The sequence below is a fragment of the Silene latifolia genome, chromosome 8, assembly GCF_048544455.1.
Source record: "Silene latifolia isolate original U9 population chromosome 8, ASM4854445v1, whole genome shotgun sequence".
Taxonomy (NCBI): domain Eukaryota; kingdom Viridiplantae; phylum Streptophyta; class Magnoliopsida; order Caryophyllales; family Caryophyllaceae; genus Silene; species Silene latifolia.
Window position 1 is genome coordinate 111,502,755 of NC_133533.1, and position 9,889 is coordinate 111,512,643.

Genomic DNA, 9,889 nt, shown 5'->3' on the forward strand with positions numbered 1-9,889 from the left:
AGTAGTATGAACTATGCATGGCAAATATTTTATCTATATGACTTCAAAATAGGCTATATGAACTATGCATAGCAAATATAACTAAATATAACTATTAATCATTAAATATCTCGTCTCACAAATTTTAAACAAGAATAATTATTAGTGAAAATAGAGGGAGACATATTACCCGTTAAAGTCCTACAAATTTGCGACAAATAACCATCCCAACTAAAAATTTTGACATCGGCACACCGCCACTCAATATTTGAGCCCTAATGTAACCCGATTGAAATTTAAACCATCCCATAACCTATCTAACTAGAGCCTAAAAGTGCCCACTCTTGCGAGTCAAACTCAGGGGTATGGCCCTGATCTAACCCATCTCTCAGTCAAATTTAGTTCAGGGTTAAGTCTTTCCTACTCAACCAACTAAAAGCGGGAAAAAAAAAAAGAGATACTTGGTCAAACCTACCTCGGTCGACCCAGTCACAAGTCAATTCAGTCACAAGTCAATTCAAGGTCAAGATTGAGCCATCTCAATCGAATAATCGCTTTTCATGAGCCAATTCAGAATCAGGTGAGCTAACCAACCTAAACAAGTAACTAGATTGACCCGGCCAATGCCTACCTCTAATCTAACTAATTGAGCAAGTCTTACGAACCTCCGAGTCTCCATAATTTTTTTTTTTGTGTGTGTGTGTGTTGACCAGGAGTATCCTTACCGACAGTTGGGGTAATCTCTTTCGGAGTACTGAAGATAATTTAATGAATTGATCCCTCTTAAGTTTGGATTTTTTATTCGCATGAGTTAAGAATCGAACCCTGACCACATTCTCGGATATATTAGGTTATATATATATATATTAGGTTATATGCAATAAACAAGATAGTTCAAGCAATGGATTTATTTGACTTTGTTTATACTAATTTAATAAAATAAATTGTTTTGTCAAATTGACATCGAGTTTTGGCGGTAACCATTTAACAATCAAACAAGTTGAGAGATGGTTTTTTTTACTAAATTATTAAAAGTGGACTTTTTCATACTCTTTTAATTTGTGTATTTTAGACTTCTTTATTTTTTGATAAAATAGTTCATAAATAAATAAAAGTAGAGTTCAAGTTACAAACTAAGGAGGGGGTCAGGAGACAAAGGAGAGGCAATATCCTCCAAGTCAGCATTACATAAATCGGTTGCAAAAGGAGGTGCAATGTTCCAGCTAAAAGCACCCGGAAAAGTAGAACTATCTTTCAAGAAGAACTTTGCCAAGGAGCCAGCAACAACATTGGCGGACCTTTTCCCATATGTTATCGTGGAAGATGGTAAGGCCCTTAATAGTTCCCTGCAATCAGCAATTATGTTAGCAAGTGGGCAGCAAGGTGGAGCATTTCCCAACACTAGACGAACCACATTCAAACAATTCGAACTGAAATCATAAAAATCTACAGAAGGAAGCATCGACATTAATTTTTAGTCGATAAAGAGAGGGAGGGGCCCATCTAGATGGGTTAAGTAAAGGGTCATGTTGAGGATTAAGGGTGGGGCAGGCCTGAGCAGCAGTCCAGGAGAGGAATTGTCGGGTGCACGCCATCCAACCAAGGCTGGGTAGGAGGGTGTTGCTGGGCATTGAAGATTTTATCATTATGCCTCGTCCATAGGCGCCATAATAGAAAGGACGACTCAGAGAAACTGATCGCAAATTATAAAATTGTTGGAGGAGAGATAGTGGATCCATTAATGAAGGTTCATGAAAAAAAAAATTAACATTGGGGTTATACAAATTCCAGATATCCTTAGCAACAAGACAATCCCTCAAAATGTGAAGAGAGTTTTCCAGAGGATGGTGACAAAGGTCGCAGTCAGAAGTGTGGGAAATGGATCTGGATTTTAGAGTAGCTTTATGAGGGAGACGATCCCACCATACAAGCCAAAGGAAGAATTTAATTTTCGACGGTGCTGAAACTATACAGAACCAGCAGAGATCAACAATAGGAGGTGGGAAAGAAGGACAGTCAGAAAGTGTTGGGATCGGAACAATAATTCGATACCTCCACCGTTCCGATCATATATTTATCATTTTCATTTTAAAATGTCGCGGGTAACACTAACCACAGGTGGTCTATTCCCATTTTCTTATATTTGTGTCGAAATCAAAAATAAACAAATAACCGAACGGAAGAGCATATTTTACGTTTAAACCTCAAAACCCGCGGACAAGTCCGCTAGCTTAAAGTGAGCGGGAAAAAACTGGATATTGACAAAACTAGTAAGCCCCTTTTAACGGGCTTTAACTAGGTTTATTAGACCCGTTGGACACTTTCTCATAGATAGGCCCGGCCAATATCCACCTAAGTTCCTAAATGATCACCTCTAGTTTGGAGATAATAGAGCCGATGAAGGGTAGTTTCAATTTTGGCTAGTTTCTTAATTAAATTAGGAGAATATATGCATATATAAATATATAATCAGGTTTCAATTCACTAATCCTCGTCTTTGAAATACAATGCCTAATATCCGCACCAAAAAAAAAAAAAAAAAGAAATACAATGGCTAATATACCAACGGAGATAGTAGAGTCATGCATCCTCCCGAGATTACCCGTAAAAACCCTAGTTCGATTCAAGTGCGTATCCAAGTCCTGGAAAACCCTAATCTCTTCTTCTAATTTCCTTCACTTACACCACCACCACGCAAACCGCCTCCTGGTAACCCCGGTAATCGGCCAAACCCTACTACAAGTTAACAACCTCGACTCTCCCCTAGATCCGCCTTTCCTCTGCTCTTACCCATACCCTTACCCTTACAATGAGCAACTATCCTGGCTCAGGGACAAAATGACCGTCCTCGCCTCTTGCGAATTCTTCATCTTGGTAGGCTGCTGCTGGACGCGCCACGCATTCTATACTCTCTTCTTGCTCAACCCATCTACTCGTAGCTATCACAAAATCCCCTTTGAAGACGTGGAACGACGACTTCAAGGATCGTCTTTTACATACGGGTTATATTTCGACGAGGTCAATGATGATTGTAAGGTCGTTAGAATAGTTGACTTTAACTCGGACAATGAATATGCATGGGAAATTAAAATTTACAGCTCCAAGACTAATCTTTGGAGATTTATCGAGAATAAATTAATATCGAGTCGTCGTCCAATATATGGTCTCCTTTCTAACTTTGTTGCATGCTTAAACAATTTACTCTATGTAATTGTTGACACATTCATTGACAATAGAATCCGCTGTTTCGACATTCGAGCTGAACGGTGGACAAACGATATTATTTTCCCGCATAAAATTAACGACCCTGACATTTGTTTACTTGATGGGTCGCTATGTGTTTTAGGGATTAAACCGACTTATGACGACGACAAAGTCAGGACGACGCGTACTTACGATGCATGGGTTTTGAATGAGAGTGGTGTTAAAGAATCTTGGGTGAAGTTGATGAGCGTCGTTCCTAAAAATTATCACGAACCGAAGTACCGTCCTATAGCTTACCGCAAAGGATCGCGACACGAGGTACTATGTAGGCGATTCTGTGATTCCCTACTTTTTTGGTACGACCTTAAGTCTAAAGTAGGTACCAGGGCCGAGTCCGGTGGATGTGCTCGAGATGGAAGCGTATTACGTAGTAATGTAGATCATATATGCAAAGAAAGCATTATTAGTTTTGACGGTGGCGAACGGATCAAGTTAAATCAACTCGGTAAAGAAGAAGGTGAAGAAGATCAAGGGAAGGCTATCTAAGGTGATAAGATTGCTCACAGGATAACAAGAATGGGACCATGAATTTGTTCCGATGTGTAAGTTTTTCAACGTTACACAAATTCTTATGTGAGACGGTTTTTCTAATTAAATAACAAGTGTAGAACCACCCATTTATGATTCTGGTAATTTTTACCATCAAGTTACGGTATTATTTTGCTTAAACATGCATGCTTGGAAAATTGGACTAATATTATTGCAGTGGTTGAGAAAAAAAATGCGTTTGCGGGTAGTCGAGCCTGGGTCTATTGCTTGGAAGGCAGTTATCCAAAGTTCCAAACCATTGGGCTACACCCTTACAACCGCTGATTGTGAACACTGAAATATTGTAATCAGTGTACATTTTGAAGTTGGCACTCAATCACCCCTTTTTTTCCAATGCGCATTTTACTCTTTTATATACGCTTTGTACAATTTTAACATTTATCGTTTTTTTCTCATCTCCGACAATCAAAACCAATTATCAACTCGGAGTAGCATCGTGGTTGCGGAGTAGCACCACCGCTAGACTCCCCCTTGGTGGACCAGAGATGCGGAAATGGATTGCTCCACCTATCAGCAGTAGGAAGTCATTGGGGCGAGGCGGTGGTGGTTATAGGTTCCCTCGTACCCATACTAACCAAGCAATTCTCATACTCATACCCGCCCCACCGGATATAAATGGGTATCGTTTCGTGCTCACCCCAGTTGGAGAGGGTACGGGTTTGTAGGTGGTGGGCGGGTACGGGTACAAAGATTTCAACCTGTCATGGGTGGTAGGGGCGGGGATGAGTTTCACGTCACACCCACCAAATACCCGCATACGCACCAATTATAAGAAAAAAAATGTATATTATTATGACTTTCTATATATTCTTTTTTACTTTTATTGAAAATCTTAAACTAGAAATATAAAGAAGAAAATTTGTGAAAATTCATAGTGATTAAGCTATATTTTATGTAAAAAAGTATAAGTAAATAATTAAATATTATGACATAAGTGGATGGTGGGTAAATGGGACGGATACAGGTCTAGATTTTCACTTGGTGGGGGCGGGAACGGGTATGAAAACATGTAACCGCTATGGGTCGTCGCTGACATCCCTAATCAACAGGGTATAACTAGTATAATGTTCTTAAAACCTTCCTAACTTCATGGTAGGAGCAAAATAATCAAGTACATAGTCAATTTATGTTGTTCAATTGTCGTAGGTGTGAAATATATTGTATGGTACTAGTTTAGATCCCGAGCAATAAATGCGCGGTATTAATAAAGTTTTTATTTTGTATTAATTAATAATGTTAAATTAAAACCTCCTTAATTTTTAATATTTCACGTCATTATATTTTGATATGGAAAAAAAAATTGAACCGTAAAGTTATTCAAGAAAATTGATTAAAATTGAACTGTAAAATAATAGTGGAATCTCATTAATTGTCTTTTTCTCGTTATTGTATTTTGGCTATGTTTGGCAAGGCATTTCAGGTACCTGATTTGACCAAGCAACCTGATTTGACTAAGGCTATGTTTGGCAAGTCATTTCAGGTACCTGATTTGACCAAGCAACCTGATTAGACTAATATTTCAGGTAGTTGTTTTACCTAGTGTTGTTTGGTAAAGTCATTCCAGGTACCTGAAATGACTTTTCAGGTACCTGAAATGAAAAGCTACTCCAGGTAGCTTTTTAAAGTTTCAGGTAGCTGAAATGTTCTACTTTACATATTTACTCTTTATTTAAATTAATTTATTATAATTATTAATGTTCTTTTATGTCATTTTACAAAAAATCAGTTACCTTTTCAGTTATTTTTACCAAACACTTTACAATTAATCAGCTACCTTATCAGTTTCCAATTTCCAGCTAGCTTTTCAGGTACCTTTTTAATTTCAGCCACCTTATCAGGTTTCAGATACCTTTTCAGGTTTCAGGTACCTTTTCAGTCAGTTTTACCAAACAGAGCCTAATATTTCAGGTAGTTATTTTACCTAGTGCTGTTTGATAAAGTCATTTCAGGTACCTGAAATGACTTTTCAGGTACCTGAAATAAAAAGCTACTCCAGGTAGCTTTTTAAAGTTTCAGGTAGCTGAAATATTCTACTTTACATATTTACCCTTTATTTAAATTAATTTATTATAATTAATTAATGTCCTTTTATGTCATTTTACAAAATAAAATCAGTTACATTTTCAGTTAGTTTTACCAAACACTTTACAATTAACCAGCTACCTTATTAGTTTCCAATTTTCAGCTAGCTTTTCAGGTACCTTTTTAATTTCAGTCACCTTATCAGGTTTCAGGTACCTTTTCAGGTTTCAGGTACCTTTTTCAATCAGTTTTACCAAACAGAGCCTTTGTTTCGAGAAAAATAAAATAAAACTGGAAATTAATCTAAGAGAATTGAGTAATGTGTTGAATTATATATTTTTTTAAAGTATTTTTTAATACCACATAGCTGATAATTCCAATTTTATTAATTATCTCAATTATTTTTGTCATGAAAGTAATCAAAACGATTTATAGTTTTGTTAATATAAAGTATGAGTCAAGTCATTCTTAAAAAATAGCATCAATAAAAGATTTAATATTTAATATTATTATATTTTAATTAAAATATTATAGTTTAGTGTTTAGTGAAAATTATATAATTTGATAAAAAGATTAATTATAATGAAATAAATTATAATTATTAATTTCTTTATTTAGTGAAAATAGTTAAATAAATAGCTTCCTTATTTAAAAAAAATGCTTTTTGGAGGGAAAATTCATTAATTCACCTACTCTTTTAGTAAATAGGGGATGACCTCATTTGGTTCATGCAAGTGTTGAATTCCTATGTTAATTTCCAACTCACTAGAATCTAACTCCCATATACAATTCACATGAATTTCCAACTCAGGTATATGTGATAGTCTGACAATCACGTATACCAGGTAAGCCACCCGAGAGTGACAGACTCGAAGTCTATAAGGCATGGACTCAGGCCAAGAATGCTCCACAAGATTTTGCTCTTGGGGAGACTTGAACCCGAGTCTCTTGGGAATTTCACCCAAGTTTTAAACACTAGATTCCACCCTTGCAGGCCCCTCTGTAATATTACTAACACCTAATTCCTCCTTTTTTAAGGGCAAATGAGTAAATTTGGTTAACAAAGGATGTAGGAATTTTCAATAGCCAAGAAGGGGGTGGGTAATTAAACCCTCCCATTATATAGGAGTTGTAAACTCCTAGGGAATTGTAAACTCCTCCATTTTACAATAAAAAGGGTAACCTAACAAACTTTAAAAAACACAATTCATGAGACTATGAAATTCTCATAAATTAACAGGGTAGCCAAACGAGGTCTATATATTTAATTCGATATCCTCATTTACGAACTATAGTTTTCATCCATGTAAATAAAATTTCGTATTACTCGTTCAATTTATATGATTTCAGGGGTGTTTGGTAAACAGTAGATTGATTAAATTTTAGCATATTCAAGGCTTTTATCATATTTGACTCAACAATCTACTAAATTACGTGTTTGGTAAATAGTTTATTGAATCAGTAGATTGAGCTCCAAACTACTGTTTTCCAATATGCTGGTCCCACCAGCATATTCACTTTAGTAGATGGTAAAAAATGAATCAATCTATAATTTACACATATATACAACAATCTATTAACCTAAATCCGCTAATTACCAAACACTTCTACTAAATCTGCTAATTGTAATATACTAGTCAAACATGCCAATCAAATCTGTCATTTGTAGTATGCTTGACCAATCTGCTTCTGCTAATTATAATCTGCTGAGTTTCAAACAGAGCCTTCATCAACGGGTTGCTATAAAACGATTAATCTAATAAAAAAACGTATTTTAGCTTATTTTCTCATAACTTAGTCACAAAGTTTTGACATCCTAATCTTGATTAGTTTTCATTTTAAGAAAAAAGGTTAGGCGGAGAAACGTTTAATCCTATGGATCTTAATAATTTATCGATGGGCAAAGTTCCCAAGTGGTCATATATAGAATTATTTACGCATATACATATCTACATTCTCGAATATTAGGTTATACAATAAACAACATACGTTCAAACAATGGATTTATTTGACTTTGTTTATACTATATACTAATTAAATTCTTTTGCCAAATTGGTATCAAATTGGGCAGTGTAACCATTTAACAATCATACAAACTTGTGCTAGACGGATTTTACTAAATTAGAGTTAGCTCAAGTGGTATGAGCTTTTTTACTCCAATTATAAAATTGGAGGTTCGATTTCCACCGACGACATAAGTACGCGCATAAATAAATAAATAAATAAAAATTTATTGAGAAACCATTTTTTTCATAATCTTTTAGGTATTTTTTAGTAACTCTTTTTGGTTATTAATAATGGATCATTATAACTTTTCATTTGATAATTTTTAGCGTAATAAAGTGTATTCCTTTATCGTAGATTTTACTCATTTTTATTAGCAACTAATTTATTTAAACATACTTATTTTATTAATTTGAATATCGGTTTACTTTAAATAATGATATCTTTCAATAACTTAGTGAAAAATTGGGTTTGACGAGATATACTGGTTAACATGGATAAATCCAGCTGCCGTTTCCTAAGACAACAACACTAGAATCTAACTAATTAGGTCAACTCTATATGTGCATGAATGATGCAAAAAAAAAACAAATTAAAGGGATTGAAAATTCCTATCTTCAAATGCACTCTAAAAATTAAGCTTTATATAAGAGTACTTATCTTTTACTAGGAGGCCGACAAAGGGTTATTCCGATTCTAAAAATTTTATTCTTCTTCTTTTTTGTTCCACTTATTGATGCCTTATTCTTTCTTATTGAGCTAATATTTTCATTGTACTTGACTACTTGGCCAATAATTATCTCCTAATGACATTATTTACTTGATTTTTTTTTAAAACTTTATGAATTGAAAAGGTATATAAAGATGGTCTTTTTTATGATTTCAGTTTAATATTATTGGTCTTTCTACAAATGATTACACTAATCTTATAGGACGGTATACCGTAAACGTTAAACAATTTAGTTGATAAAATCAATACAGAATGTTACTCATACCAGAGCTTAAAGAATGTAACATGTAAAACTATCCGAGTAAATTTCTGTAACAAATAAAATGATAACTTTCCTAGGAACTTCGAGCATGTGATCACCTCCTAAAAAGAATGGTTGATCTAGTGTACGTGATTTTTAGGCTATCATGTATAATTGGGAGTTTATCCAGTGCGCACTAAAGATAGCGGTTGCGGGTGTCCTCGTCATCTAAAAAAAAAACTTTCTTAGGAGATGACCATGTAAGATTTGTTGTCCCCTAAATCAACTATATAGACTTTTTTCTTTTTCTGATGTAAAGGGAGTCAGGACGAATATGATATTTACAGAGTTTAAACTCAGGTCATAAATACCATGCTTTAGTAGCTAAATTACAGTTAGTCAACTATATAGATTAAGATGGAGGAAACTATAAGCAATAACAAACAATGTCCATTATCAAACGGTATACCTAGGATGAACATGAACCTGAATCTAAAACCACTACTTGATAGGGAAGTAACAATCAAGGAGTAGTAGATGCCCACAAATATACAGAAATCAAGAAATGATGTCTAATTAGCTAATATAACAATTAGTATCCTCTCCATTTCCTAAAAGAAATGGAGGGTCCATTTCTTATTAAGGGTCAAAATTTCATCTCATGGTAATCTAACGGTTTATGTTTTCGATCGAAAAATAAAGAAAAAGTGCAATGGAAAGAGAGGACTAATATTTCATTCTAATGTGAGAGGAAATGGACTCTCTATATCTTTTAGGAAATGGAGAGGATCCATACTCCTAATATATAAGTCAAAAAAAAGAATAATAAGGAGTAATTTCAGTGCCGGGCAATCTTGGAGTATATAATAAAGGAGCTCCTGAAATGACCTCGGACGCATGATAAAAAAATCGGAAGAAAAAGAAATAGGGTCTGGTACGACCTCTCGAACGGCTCAAATTAAGGTATATAATACACGATTTTTCAGGATTTCAGGGCACCGGAACAAAATTCTCCGGAAATCGCGCAGAAAGTTCCTCGGATCAGATAAAGCGGCCACGCAAAATTTGAGTAGCAACGGAAGACATTTGGGGGTGCTGGT